At 37.6% G+C, this 14802-nt stretch overlaps 1 protein-coding gene across 2 annotated transcripts in view; it reads right to left on the bottom strand.

Annotated features, from left to right (window-relative positions):
- Positions 1-14802, bottom strand: part of LOC133522306 (guanine nucleotide-binding protein subunit gamma-e) — an 86742-nt gene that overhangs the window by 54016 nt on the left and 17924 nt on the right. For both annotated transcript variants that reach the window (XM_061857601.1, XM_061857600.1), the window contains exon 2: positions 11107-11181. The gene's annotated coding sequence lies outside the window, so the exon portion shown is untranslated. The remainder of the gene's footprint in view (positions 1-11106; positions 11182-14802) is intronic.

Here is a 14802-nt window from a genome sequence, read left to right as displayed (position 1 = left end):
CGAAAATCTGGTTTTTATTTTTGTATGTTTATTACTTTTAGTTTTTCGGATGGGGGACATGTGTATGTAACACAGATTACAAAGAGCATACATACGTATAATTGGTAACTCAAGAACAACGTCCGGTATGTACGGGTTGTCTCCCATCATGGGGCTTTAATTGCTGGGCTCGATTCTACTACCTAGACTGAACTGCTTTTACTATGGGACCTCACCAACCCCGAAATACTTTTTTTTTTTGGCTATTTTATATTTTTTGGCTGATCATATGTCGGATGTTTTGTATAGAAAATTTAAAAAAAAATCGCTCGGGGTTGGTCCTGTAGTAAAAGTAGCTCGATTTAGCGAGTAGAATAGACATACTGTATAAATGCTCTTAAACCTGGACGTCTAGCTTGATTTGCAGGGTAGCAAAAACCAAGTAGGCTAAAAAGGCCGCTGGTATTACGAGCATTTAGTGGTTTATTGGATGATTGGGTGATTGGATGGGACCGGATTGTGAATTGATTGGTTTGAGTATCTAAATCGCCAAAACCTGTCTAGCTAATGGAATGACAACCAGTACCCCTAGTGTAACTTTGATCGACATCATAACGTAACGAACGCGTTTGCGTTAAGTCTCATTTTGTATAGGATTTTGAGGTTCCAAAACGTCCCGCTTGGCGCGCTCTTTCGAAATCCAATACAAAATGAGACTAAACGCAAACGCGTACGTCACGTTTGGAAATCGAATTTATTTACACTAGGGGTACTGTTCGCTATACGCGTGCCAAATTTTTGGAAAAACATAATAGTATTTATTTTACAAGGCGCTTACTTAGCTATACCAATCCTACATAGCTGCCAAAAGTCTTTTGTATATATAGATAAGATAATAGTTGTTTTATCGGCAGGGTTAATTGCCTAAGAATAAACCAATCATATAAAAATGAAATCGATTTTGTTAGAAAATAAGAGAGACAGGTTCCCCATGTACTATATAAAAACCGCCGCTTGACAAACACGGGAACGTCATTTGATTTTTCTATAATGCATGCCTTCCGCACGTGCATCAAAATGTAAGTAGATATAGTTTGCACCTGTTACGAAACCTTAACAATCTCCTGTAAAAAGTTTGTAGAGCTCGTCCAACAATTCCAACAAGCTTGCACAGTATAAGGATTAAAGACAGTAAACTTATTTCCGATTATTTTTAAATTTACATTCGACGCGACGATCAAATATTCCACTTAACTAAGGATGGTAGGTATTCCACCAGTCCAATTTCTCGGTCCAATGTGTATTTGCATCTCACATTTTGCTTAATGAGAGCCGAGACGCAACGCACATTGCACAAATAAATTGGATAGGTGGAATACCATCCTAAGCAAGGCGGTATTCAGTGAAGACTCTGTGTCATTTTGGATGCGGACCCCGCACCGCTTCTGTTTGCAAGCGGGACATGCGTGTATAGCGCTGACTCGCTTGCACATCGAGTTGCTTGCAGTGCGGTTGAGTAAAAGTGGGATACCTAATCACGTACAGATATAGTGAAAATCCTTTGCCATCGTATTTTCTCGGAAACGTTCGGAATTTGTTATCCTACTTCGGTCAACCTCAGTACTTTTTGTACTGAGACTGTAATAGCATAACACGTTTGTGCGTTTCCATGAAAAAACGATGGTAAATGATTATTCACTACATCTGTGAACAGTCGTAGCGATACGTGCTGTGTATCGAGAGTTCCCGAAATATTTTATTCAAAGATGAACTACTCTATATCATTATCTCTGACGCCACGTAAAACCGCTGGTTGCGGTAAACTCACGGAACAATTCCTATAACATCTCATAATTAATTTTTTATTGTTTTTCTCATCAAAAGCCGACGTCGAGATAAAGCCACAATGGCCCATAAACGACTTTTTACACGGCTTTTGTGTTCTTAATTACATTTATCGAAGATTTCGTGAGGAACGTATATTTTCATGCTTTTCTCTCAAGATCTAATTACCTGCTCGTTTATCATAACTTTGATAAGGTAATGAGAGGTTTTTCTACAGCGATTACAGATGTCATTCATGACGAATGGCTCCTTGACTCGTATTGCCATGTTATTAAAGGATAGATTTGACAAATCTGCGCGTCATCGTGGATGACACGCACTATAGGTGTAGTGCACAAGCTAATAAGAAACACTAACGTACAGCGTTAGCTTAGAGCGTTTTCACAACGTTCAATCCTATATCCGATGTCTGATACGGCTACAAAGAAGCAAAAAGAAAAAAAAGTGTTTTTTTTTTTTATCCATTACAAATTGTAAGTATTTGTTAATGAATTAAAAAGAAAGTTCATGCAAAAATAAAAGGACTTGAAGCTATAGGGCATTTTCTAGCAGCTGTTTTTCTCCAATAGTCATCCGATATCCGATATCGGATCGGACAGTGTGTAAACCCTTTTTTAACAAACCTCTTTCACACAAACCGGTAAAAAAATGGTTGTTTATTTGTGGTAAACATAATTAATAATACTTGTCCTTATTGTTTTTTAGTGGCTAAAAATTAATTTTTTGGGTGCCCTAATCTGCTTAAACAAGGTTTTAGCAAATAGACGACATTAATGCGTTGTTTATATCTAAATTACATGCTCTTTCATTAATACTTTTATGGCTCATTTGATAAAATATTGGTAAAGCTAAGCCTACCAATTCTAGACATTATATTAAATCTCGCGCATAGGCATTGTGTTCAATGTACGGTCAATGTCATTTAGAACAATTATTTTTCTACTTCGACTATTATAGTCGCCTTGATTTCTGACATTAGCGGCAGATTAATTGCAAGAGAAACAGACTACTGTTAGCAACTTGGAGGATTTAAAAACTGGAGACGCCTTGACTGTAATTTTCTGTACAAAACAGTCTGCCGATTTTTGCAGGGAAGAGGCACGTCAAATGTATGGCTATTTCTACGTAACGTACAAATAGCCATGTCAGATAAACGTCATTCCATATAATACATATGACCATTGACCGAGTTTTTCGACAGAGGGGTATTTATTTATTTATTTATTTATTTATTTAAAATTTGATTCAGGCAACAAGGCCCATATTACAAATACCTTACAGACTAACATACATATACATTTTATAAAATTACAACTAAACACTATTTAGGCGACAAAACGGCGTGGCTCCGTTGAATCGGCTGCTCTTGTGTCGGATTCGGCAGTTTGCCCCGGAACCTCCGAAACACGACACCCTTCGGCCAGAAGTCGGCGCATTCGATGGTCCCCTGCAGCGGTCGCGGCACGCGCACAACAAAAGAGTTGAAATGCACGTAGTGGCGCGATCGAAGCTGGAACACCCTCAGCGTGTATCCGGTCTTCTGATGTACATACTCCACCACTTCAGCAGCCGTGGCGGTGTAATGCAAGCGCGATACGTACAGCGCCTTACTCGGTGTAGCAATCCGCAAGCCAGAATTAGCCGGTTCGGCGGTACCACACTGAGTCTTACGAGGCGCCGTGCGCGCCTTCTTCTTTCTTGATACCAGTGTGAACTCCTCCTCATCCACACTAGCAACAGGGAGCTTCTCCTATGGTATGGTATGGTTTTGGTATGGGGGTATGCTCTTAAAGGCGTCTCCAGTTGTTAAATCCTCCAAGGTTAGCAACGATTTCAAAAGTAAAGATAGGTCCGTTCAGAATATAATTCCGATCGAATATTCTTGTTTGGTGCACACCACTGGAATGCCATAACGCGATTGGTTGACGAGTTTGCGTCACGCGCGCGACTGGTCACGACTAGTTGCGTTGGACTGCGCGATCGGCTCACATTCGTGTTCTCACCAGTGTGCTGGTGTGGCGAGGCTTAGAGGAATTCGTCGAGCGTCTCGCGCGGGTCATGTTTGACCGCGCGAACAACGCCGGCCACGACCATCTGCGGGACATCGCGCCGCACCACAACCCCGGACCTCCGAAGAGGTGGGCTCGGGACTTGCCCCGAGCCCTCCTACACCAGTAGCAGCACAACACACATCGGACACAGCTTCACCAGCACGCCGCATAGGCCAGCTATGCTACCGGTCGCCTTCACCGCGACCCCGAAACCTGGCCCCGCGCAAACGGTATCACCAGGCTAGGGGTCGTGGGGTTGGGTAACGATCGGTAGCGAAGAGCTGGCCCACACCAGCCACACACACCGTCCCCCAAATGACGGCCAATTGATCTCCCCACCGGTCAGTGGGGAGCGATCCGCGACAGCCGCCGCAGCCGAAAGGCGGAAGCGGCCCCTCATACCCCCCTAACAGGGGGTATTGAACGACGTCCAGTTCAGTCCATGTTGGGTGCATTAAGGTACTGTTCGGATTCAGACAACACCAGCCTTACTGCTGCAGCATTGCGGTACGACATTGCTGCCGATTACACTGCTGCTGCAAATGTAAAAAAATCTAATGGCTCTACATGATGGCCCAGTGCTGAACCAGCGAGATGGTTATGGCTCCTCTACACGATGGCCCAGCGCTGGACCAGCGAGATGGCCATGTAATGGTTGAGAGCACGCACGATGGGATGGGCTACGTGTAGATGCGTTTGCACCATCGCTGGCCCAAAAGGGCCAAAAACCGCTGCTGGACGAAAAACCGACACCGTGGCCATCCCATCGCCATCCCACCGCGTCATTAGCCATCTGACACCACTACGCTCTCTACATGCTGACCCATCTTAGTGGGCCAGTGTGATGGCCCATCGTGTAGGCCCATGAGCCATGACGCTGCCTTTATGGGAAGCTATGTTTTCATTGGTCGCTACAAATATACAGACAGACAATAAGTTTACTTACGATATTTGACAGTTTTTTTTCTTCATTTTATATTAATCAAACTGTCAAACTTATTATTTGCAACCTTTTTTAAGCTGAAAAAAGTAAAAGCTCTTTATTGTTCATTAATTATTAATTAATTGATCGTACGGTCGGTCGGGATCGAAAAAGCGCTGGCCCAAAAAGTTCACTTGAGAAACTCAGCAGTATTATATTTTCTAATAATTATAGATACACCAACATGATCACATATACTTAGTATATTGTAATAGTAACTAGTATAACTAGGTACCTACATATTCGTATACACCGTTTTTTTTTTGATTTGCGTTAATTTCGAGGGCGCATTCCTGAGCTTAAATTAAGTGACTTTCTCAAAGACACCGATATTCTAATTAACTCCATTTCGGAGATAATCAATCATTAATTTTTATCTTATAAGGTCCTTACGAGCGTGTACACTTGCCTTAAGGTCTGTTTACTTATTGATTAGTGTTTAGTGCGAGTTCATACATTTGCTACTAAACGTAAGTACTATCTCGGACGATCGACGTTCGAAATGACATTGATATGTCACAGTTTTCAATTGTTTGGTTGAGTTAAATGTAATGCCCGTGTTACAACAACGCTATATGCAACATTTAGTTACTTTTTATAAAAATAAAAATAGTAAAAAAAAAAACAACAAAATTTTTTTTTTTTTGAAAATTAACTATGCCATTTAGGTTTCTTAAACGTACTTACCAATACCCCGAAGTTAACGAAATTCAATAAAAACACGGTGTATATACTGTATATATTTATTTAAGGAAATGCAACTAAACTGAACATAAAGACTTACATAAATATATATATTATAATCTAAAACTTTTTCGAATTTACCAAAAAACTAGGTACTACAAAAGTATACTATTCTTTCCCGAACAATAACATCCACTACAACTTAAGCTAAAATAAACCTTCTTTCAACGTTATAAAGCACCATTTCCATCACAAGTTGACAGAGCAGCTTGATTAGATCACGTCAGTCATTTCGCAGGCAAAATGGCGTAATTGCAGTAATAGTTGGATGGGGACAAATTGAGTTATATTGTCATCTTTCAGCTGTGGACGGATAAAACGGCTAGGGTGATAAAACTGGTGGGGCAAAGTTTTTGTTTAGCTACTCTTTTACAGAAAAAAAAAACAACTTCAGAAAACAGTTTGAAATGACATTTAATTATTTTATTACAAATTACAATCATAAATTGAAAGATTTATTTGACGTTCATAAGCGTATTGTAAGCCCGTAGTTGAGAAATTAACTATCTCATCAAAACCATTTTCATGTAAAATGTTGCCAAGACGAAACCATAAGGCTCGCACCGCTCAAACTTTCAAAAAGCTATCAGATCTTGGCTTGGTTGTCACATATTTTGACTAAGGTGTAGAGTTTGTGAAGTTCGGGCTTGAAGAGTTAGAAGCTTGGTTCAACAATCGATCTGATAACTTTTTGTCAGCGCGAGTTTCGTCTTGGCAACATTTTACATGAAAATGTTTTTGATGGGATATCACTTCTCTTTGTAAGTTGCTTGCTACTTATTGACAATTTTCCATCCCCTAATTAAAAGGGTTGGGGGCGATTGGGTTGGGTTATCTTTTATACAATCTGCTTTTTTTACTGATTCCCCATTCAAACTTCAACCCCCTTTTCTCCCTAACGTCCTTTATCTCCACCTTCACGTTCACACCCTAACGGAGTGATTTTGAGGTTGAAAACTATCCTATATTTCAATCCCCACACAAAATTCAACTTCCCTTTCATCCCTTTAGGTGCAATAAATATTAAGTTTTTGAATTTTTTTTTTGTTTGTGTACTAAATAATACTGTCCTACCCCTACAAAACCTAAGGGTTTTGAAATCGGGGATTTTTAGATATGAACAAAATCTAAATTATGGAAGCTATGCTATTGAAATATTTTATGCTTAATAAGTCCACTACTAGCATTATATCCCAAGAATTTTGTTTGTCTGGTATTGTCCAAACCCAAGTTATGGGGGTTAAAAAAACGACGAAGCGCCTTGCGCTTCACTTTATCTGTCATCCACGTACATTATGTCTTTTTGTTTCGCTTTTGTAGATGTACGACTGTCAACTTGGCTAGGCCCCACTATACCTAAATAGACAGATACCAATTCGTTCAATTAAATTACCTATTCATTGCATTAAGTGGATAATTCTGGACGGCCTTTCGGCCCCATCTCCCCGAACGGGGACAATGGGGTCAAGTGGACTACTTAAAATATCGATTGTATTCAATTTTAGCGCGATGGCAATGGCGGCTTGTATTAAGAAGGATTTGATTGTTCAAGTTTTGAAAGGTTAGAAATTCGGCTACATTTATTAGTCTGAGTTCCTATGACCTTGTCACAAGTTGCAAAAAAATTAAAATGATAAATATTGGCCAAGGTCATGTCAGCCCACGCATACTAGAAAACTTCGGTACTCCGTCCCTACCATAAACTATAAATGGAAACATCTTTTAGTCTTTACGTCACATTAATAACATTGGATGTTTTTTTTAAACTCAACCGATATTTATTTAATGTTCAAAATAATATTAGAAGCGAGGTGCATTTTGAATTTTCAAAGCGATTATATAGAATTGAGTCGACCGTCCAGTGGCGCCTTCATTAGGGGAATTGTATTCATTGTATAGGTCTTTTAAAACTATTATTTTAAATAAATAAATATTATAGGACATTATTACACAAATTGACTAAGCTCAATCAGGCTTGTGTTTTAGGTACCTTGACACCGATATATATAATATATAGGTAATTATAAATACTTACATAGAAAACACCCATGATTCAGAAACAAATATCCGTTTTCATCACACAAATATATATTATGCTCTTACCAGGATTTGAACCCGGGACCATCAGCTTCATAGGCATAAATGAGGATGATATCCCACATTTTGATGTTTACTAATTTTTTTTCGCATTTGATGTCACTATATTTGTGCACATTTCTACACATCCCGTAACAAGCTTACAATCTCATGCACGATTGTGCACCCGCGCTGCAAGTGCATGCCCAATTGCACACGCCGGGCGATTTGCACAAGTGCTGAGTCATGCCGGCGTGTTTACATACTGTAGATCACATCGCATAGATCCCGCGGAACTCTTCTTGGATTCTTTAATATGGATGGAAGTTTGATAGTAGGATTTGTTTTACAGTAAAAAAATAAAATACGGTTTTCTTTATTAAAGACATAATAATATAATGGTCCCAAAATTGGTAGCAATTACTGCTTATCATTTATGTTAGTAAAAATAGTAACCTAATACCTAACATATTTAATAATTTATAAACAAATCTGAATACGCTGACTCATTGCCCATAACAAAGAACAATCTAGCTTAATCAGCTCATGCTTAGAATGCTATTGCTACTCCAGCGCATTCTGTCATGGCTCCTCTACATGATGGCCCAGCGCTGGCCCAGCACGATGGCCATGCGATGGTTGAAACACCACTACACGATGGCGACATTCAGTTGCGATCTATTCGTTTTCCAAGATGGACGTGGAAGCATAAGGCGCAGCAGCATGTTATTTATACGCCACGTACCATCGTTTTCTTAATCTGCACAATAATAATAATAAAGTAATTAAAAAGAAATGACGTAGAAGATTGTGGTGGATGTTATCTATCCATCGAAATAAATAAATAAATAAACAAATATTGTAGGACAGAATTACACAAATTGACTAGTTGTAAGTTCCACGGAAAGTTCAAGTGTTGTGGGTACTTAAGTAAACAACGATATACATAATGTATACATATGTATAAATACTTAAATACATAGAAGAAATCCAAGACTCCAGAACGAATATCCATAAACGCTCTTACCAGCATTTGAACCCGGGAACATCGGCTTCATAGGCAGGGTCACACAGGTCTTCAATTAAATCCATTTAAATTTGTGCAATAACTCTTCAAAGCTTTAAAACGCTACTGAAAAATCATTACTTGTCTTCTTAATATGCCGCTGTGTATTTTGTATATATGTAATTATGTATGTATATATATTTAGATATGTAGGTATCTAATATTTATTTATTTATTTAAATTGTAAATGTACTGTATGTACAGATGTCTGCGTAATGTATATGTAATTTTCCTAATCCTTTAATTAATTCGTGCAGTATCTGTTATAAAAACTTTTTTTTAAATATCCTGCTATCTTATTTCTATAGTTGAGGTCTTTATGTTTGGGGTTCCATGTTACGCTTTCTCCCCGATATAACTCTAAAAACTTTATCGTTTCGTCATGCGGTCACATACTTGTCATTTTTAATCGAAATAATACACATCACGAACGTCCACACTCGACCGCGATCGAGCACGCACTGCGGGATGGGCCACGTGTAGATGCATACAGCCATCGCTGGCCCACTACCTTTGATGTGCGGACGAAAAACCGACACCGCGGCCATCCCATCGCCATCCCACCGCGCCACAAGCCATCCGACACCACTACCCTCTCTACACGCTGGCCCAGCTTAGTGGGCCACTATGATGGTCCATCGTGTAGAGGAGCCATCAAACAGTAAAGCAATTTTGTTACGCCTCAGCGAACACGGATTATGCGCTGCAGAAAAGCGGCAGTTTCAACAGCATCCTAAAAGAATTATTATAATGAATGCGCAAGGCATTTAAGCTCATTCTAATGATTTCAAATTAGAATGGGCTTTAGACTTATCCTTTCTCAGCCCAAATATCTTTAAGAAATTAGCGAATTTCTCCCTTTTTATCAATAAAGAATATTTGACCAATTCTTCCCAAGAATTAGTTGGGTAAAAATCGCATCTCAAGGGCAATCTTATATTGTAGGTCAAGATTTTAAATATACTTAGTTCAGTAGTATAGAATAAATTATAATTTATAAGGTATAAAGAACATTTCGCAGAACTTAAGACTGCGTCGAGCGTCCAGTGCGTGGCACCCGCTTTAGGGGAATTGTGTTTTACAAAACCAATTATTTTATGTATAAATCAGTTTACTTAGTAATATTGATGACCTATTGATTTCCCAACTTTTGGTGGTTGTCACATAGTTTTATTTTGCTTGTTTTTTACTTTATCACCTGATAGAGCAAAAAATTAGCAAAATAAAACCATGTGACACTGCTTACGCGGCCCCAATTGGCAATAAATATTGCCGCGGCGTAAATTTCTTAGGCGGGCCGTATGCTTGTTTAAATAGAATCCTTTTTTGAATGCAAGACGTTACAATACTTACAATGCTCTATCTAGAGTAAGTAAACTGTGACTCGTTCGTTCAATGTATTGAAGGATGAAGGCTGAAGCGATTTGGGGTTTGCTAGAATTTCATCTTTTTAGGCAGTGTTAGTTGAGAGTTGTCACTTTTCAGATATATTTTGGCCTGAGAAAGAAAAGCAGTTTCGCGGAATAATTCGGTCGACATTTATTTTATCACATTTATTTTTTCCTTGCATTTGAATCAAATTTAGCGGGTTTAAAGAGCTCCTAATAATATTGGACGGAATAAATACGAAACCAAAAGTGTCCTGAAAAATGATATGAAGATACGATAACGATAAGTTCTGGTTTAGATAAGTTCTCATTTAGATATCGTTTGTATATCGTATAATTGACAGAAGCAGCTCGATTTGGGCAACCAATGTCACTTTGACGTTAGAAATATCGTAGATAGATTTGGGATCACAGCGGAATCGATTTAAACGTTAATTTTGACATGTTGTTTAGTTATCGAACTTTTAAAGATTAAACGTGTCTTAATCATTCTTCGAATCGGGCCGTATGTTACGTACGAAATTACGTTATGTTTAGTTTTAAAATACTACGTTTTCGTAACAAATAGGAGCTTTTTCAAGACAATACGGTGAAACTGCGTTTATATTATATAACATAGACATATTCACCAAATTTTTACGAAATTTAACAAAACAATTATTGACGATAAAAATCGGCTCAATGACAGCACTAATAGCTTAAAAGTTAAAAATAGTTATTTTAATCCAGCAGATGTTATTCCTGAACATCTACGATACCTCAATCATTGATGATTTGATACATTAAAAAAATAGTTTACTACTTACAGTGCCGTAAACAATAGAAATGTAACTCCTCTGGAAGTAGATAGGTTCAGCCTTTAAACGAGCCAAATAATATAGTAGCTACTAATCAAAATATTACTCTGTTAATCCGCGAAATAAATCGCGTAATCGAGTTGTATCAGGATGACGTCTTACTGATAACTTTACTCACTTGTGGTTTCTTCGTTGGGTGAAATATCTTCCAGTCAGCTAGTGTTACTCCTTAGCCTCTTGTTGCGGGAATGACCTGAAAGCATGCTGTTATGAAACGATCGAAACTTCTAGAAATATTTAATGAATCAGTGCACGTTTCCATTACACTGCATGTGTTGCAACGAATGCAAGCGTGATTCTCAATTTATTACAGTAAAATTAACGTGACATATTTTAGAGTAGTTCGGGCATTTTTTCATCACGGTTTTATCGATCTGATTGTGACTAATATATATTTTGTTTAATTTGTGACGTGTGTTTAATGTACCTATTTGAAAGTTAAGCAAAATACAATTGGATTAAAATGGATACAAATTCGAAAACATAAATTTAGTTTTGGTCGGGATATCAAAACTATAAGAATATGGTTTTATATCCCATAGCCCAGTACTTAGTCCATCGCTTTCACTTAATAGCCTAGTTCATTTAAGATTCCATCAACTTCCGATAGCCTTTTACGCCCTGTCGAGTGCTGTCTCTGCGTGTCCCACGACACGGGCAAGGACGGCATCCGCTCGGTGTACCCCTTACATAATTATCATTAAAGTGTCGAAAGGCGGCTTCGGCTCCGCGCACGCCTCCCAAAAGCCTAGAACACCGTTGTTCCGTGATAGGAAAGAAACGTTAAAACATCATTTTATTTTTATCGGGTCAATTGCGAATTTATTTTGTCTACGTACAGTCAAAGAATTTAATTTCCTACCCATTTCGTACCTTGTCACAGTGACAATAGTATGAGGTCTCTAGCGAGTTTCATGTTATTTGTCACTGTGATAAGGTACGAAATGGGTAGGAAATTAAATTCCTTGACCGTACCTACTTCATTTGAGCTTGATTGAAAATAGGCCCGATGAAATTATGTTTTAATATATGTTCAAAACGTGAAAGTTATAAATGTTATTAGAATACACTTGGTTCAAATAGAGACTCCACTACCATTGGAATAGTACATTACGAATATTACGATACAAGTGCGAAAAATAGGAAATTACCTATTCGCACATGTATCGTACAACGTTTTACAGTACATATGGCCCTTTAAATGTTCGACACAGTACCGTAATATGCTAATTTTCGCACTAGTGCGGTAAAGTAGCACCATATGTTTTTTTTTTTTTTTTGTCTCTGCTAATGAGGTCTAGCACCATATGTACTATAATAGTACATTACGATACAAGTGCGAAAAATAGGAAATTCGAAACGAGTGGGGATAAATTAAAACACGACCGAAGGGAGTGTTTTAAATCGACACGAGTTGCGAATTACCTATTCGCACAAGTATCGTACAACGTTTTACAGTACATATGGCTCTTTAACTTTCCGACATAGTTACGTAATCTGCTAATCTTCGCACTAGTGCGGTAAAGTAACGCCATATGTACTGTAAATAATATTATATACTTAGGTATTTTTTCACGAATTTGATTTGCGCAACAACATCATTTTCCGAGGTCGTACTGTATTGTACAACACCGTATATTTACCACCGACAGGGCCCACCGAACCTCGTCTTTATTGACTCCATCATGCACTTGTACGACGTAAAAAGTATGATAAGTATCCTAACCAAAAGACCAGTATAAGTTCAACCTCGATATTGCAGCTTCATTACAAATCTTGAGTTCAAGTTACACTAGAGGTCGCTAGAAGTTGAATTTGAGACGTCTGCTGTGGAAAAGCAGGATTTTGCAAGCTTGAACTTCAGTTGTTTATAGTTAGGTACTGTTTTAGCCATAGACAATATTTGAACAAGATCCAGTAAATACTCGCATTTCGCATGTCATTTTTCAAATGTGTTGCTACAATTGAAAACGATTTGTTGCATTATTATAAGTACTATAACGTATAATGATTATACAGAAAATAAGCAAAAAAGATTTAATAATTGATATACCTAGCTAGAGAATAAAAATATATTAAAATCACAAATTGAAAATCTCAATTATTCAATACCTACACAAACAAGATACCATTAGGGCCGATTTTGATTTCGGTGACCTTTCACCATAGTATTACGCATGTACCTATTACAAATTTTTACCAGAATTTATCAGGAATCGAATGACTGTTTCATAACGAATTCAGAATATTGTTGCAGGGTTACAATTTGTTAATTTACAATAAACAAAAGACACAATATATACCTACCTACAATCCCCACTAATAATAACTGGATAATCCCCACTAATGGAATGAACTGTCGCCTGCGGTATTTCCGGGCCGATACGATCTTCAAACCTTCAAGAAAAGAGCGTACTCCCATCTTAAGAGCCGGCAATTCACTTACAACCCCTGTGGTATTGTCCATGGGCGGCGGTAATTATTTACCATCAGGTGATCCGTGTGCTCGTTTGCCTCCTATATCATAAATATATATGCGAAAGTCAGTCTGTCAAGTACCTCTTCACTGCTGAACCGTTTTAGGTGAAATTTGGAATGACGATAGTTCGAGACCTGGGAAAGAACATAAGATCGTTTTTATGCCGGACATCACCCATTTAGGGGGTTAAAAGGGGGGTTAATACGCAAGAGAAGCCGCTGGCATAGAATCTGAGACGCCTTGGTTATGAATAGTGGCCGATTGTCAATATTTTAAAACTCAAAACTTTGCTCACTCATTCAAGGCCAAAATTAGCATCGCTTGACAAAGACCTTTTTTTTTTAAAAAAAAATCTGCGTATAACATCTATGACACGCTGCATACAGGTTGATTCAAATTAGTTCTTCTCAATGATGGATTATGTATTATCTATTATTTATACACACAAACTCAGGTAAGTATGGATATAGTTAATAAAATTCTTTCAATATATTTTTTTAAGGTAATTATTTTTAGTATTGCAACGAATATTTACGAATGCAAATAGCACTTTCTGAAACACTGATACTTTATTATTATTTAATATAGAATTAACACAAAATATTGATTATGATTTGCGAGTAATTCTTGTACATAGATAGTTATTAAAAAATTAAGTAAGGGTCCGGTAACTTAATAACTGCCAGTATTAAAAAGTAGCTTCCTGTGTGTAACTCACGTCATTTTTAAGTCAACGGAACTAAATTCACAGTATCTGGTGGATGTTAGGCCAAATCTTACCGTCTTAGGTTAGTTTTAGCGTCCAGAAACGCGGCTAGGCCCGATTAGAACGACCGTTCACTTCAAAAAAGGTAAAGAATAGTTGAACTGTGTACGACTTTCTTGTGTTAATTTTATTGGCCTTTGGATAAAAATAAAATACCGGGTGTTTCTTGTAACACGAGCAAATAATCAAAGTATATATTGTACTCCTAAAACGATATAACTTTTGACTAACAATTTTTGAAAATTATTAAATCTTTAGATTTTATCTTTTTCATACAAATTTAATATTATTTTTGACGTTATTTGTCATGCTTTAAACGTAACAAAATTCGCAATACATTGCGTCTTAGAATTAACTTCAATGTGTAATAAAAATCAAAACATAAGTTATTTTTCAAAGTTGTTGAACAAATGTTGGTCAGTTTGAGGAGTACAGCCTACAGTTTAATTTATTGCTCCTGTTACAGGAAACACCCGGTATACACTGAAAAAAAAACACCTAAATTAAATTTAAGTATATGTAGCGATAAGAACATTATACCTCTATCTTCATGTATTATATGTGTTTCC

This window comes from Cydia pomonella, chromosome 10 (genome assembly GCF_033807575.1).
Source record: "Cydia pomonella isolate Wapato2018A chromosome 10, ilCydPomo1, whole genome shotgun sequence".
In the NCBI taxonomy this organism is placed as follows: domain Eukaryota; kingdom Metazoa; phylum Arthropoda; class Insecta; order Lepidoptera; family Tortricidae; genus Cydia; species Cydia pomonella.
The sequence above is the reverse complement of the archived record's forward strand: the minus strand, read 5'-3'. Positions and strand labels throughout refer to the sequence as shown.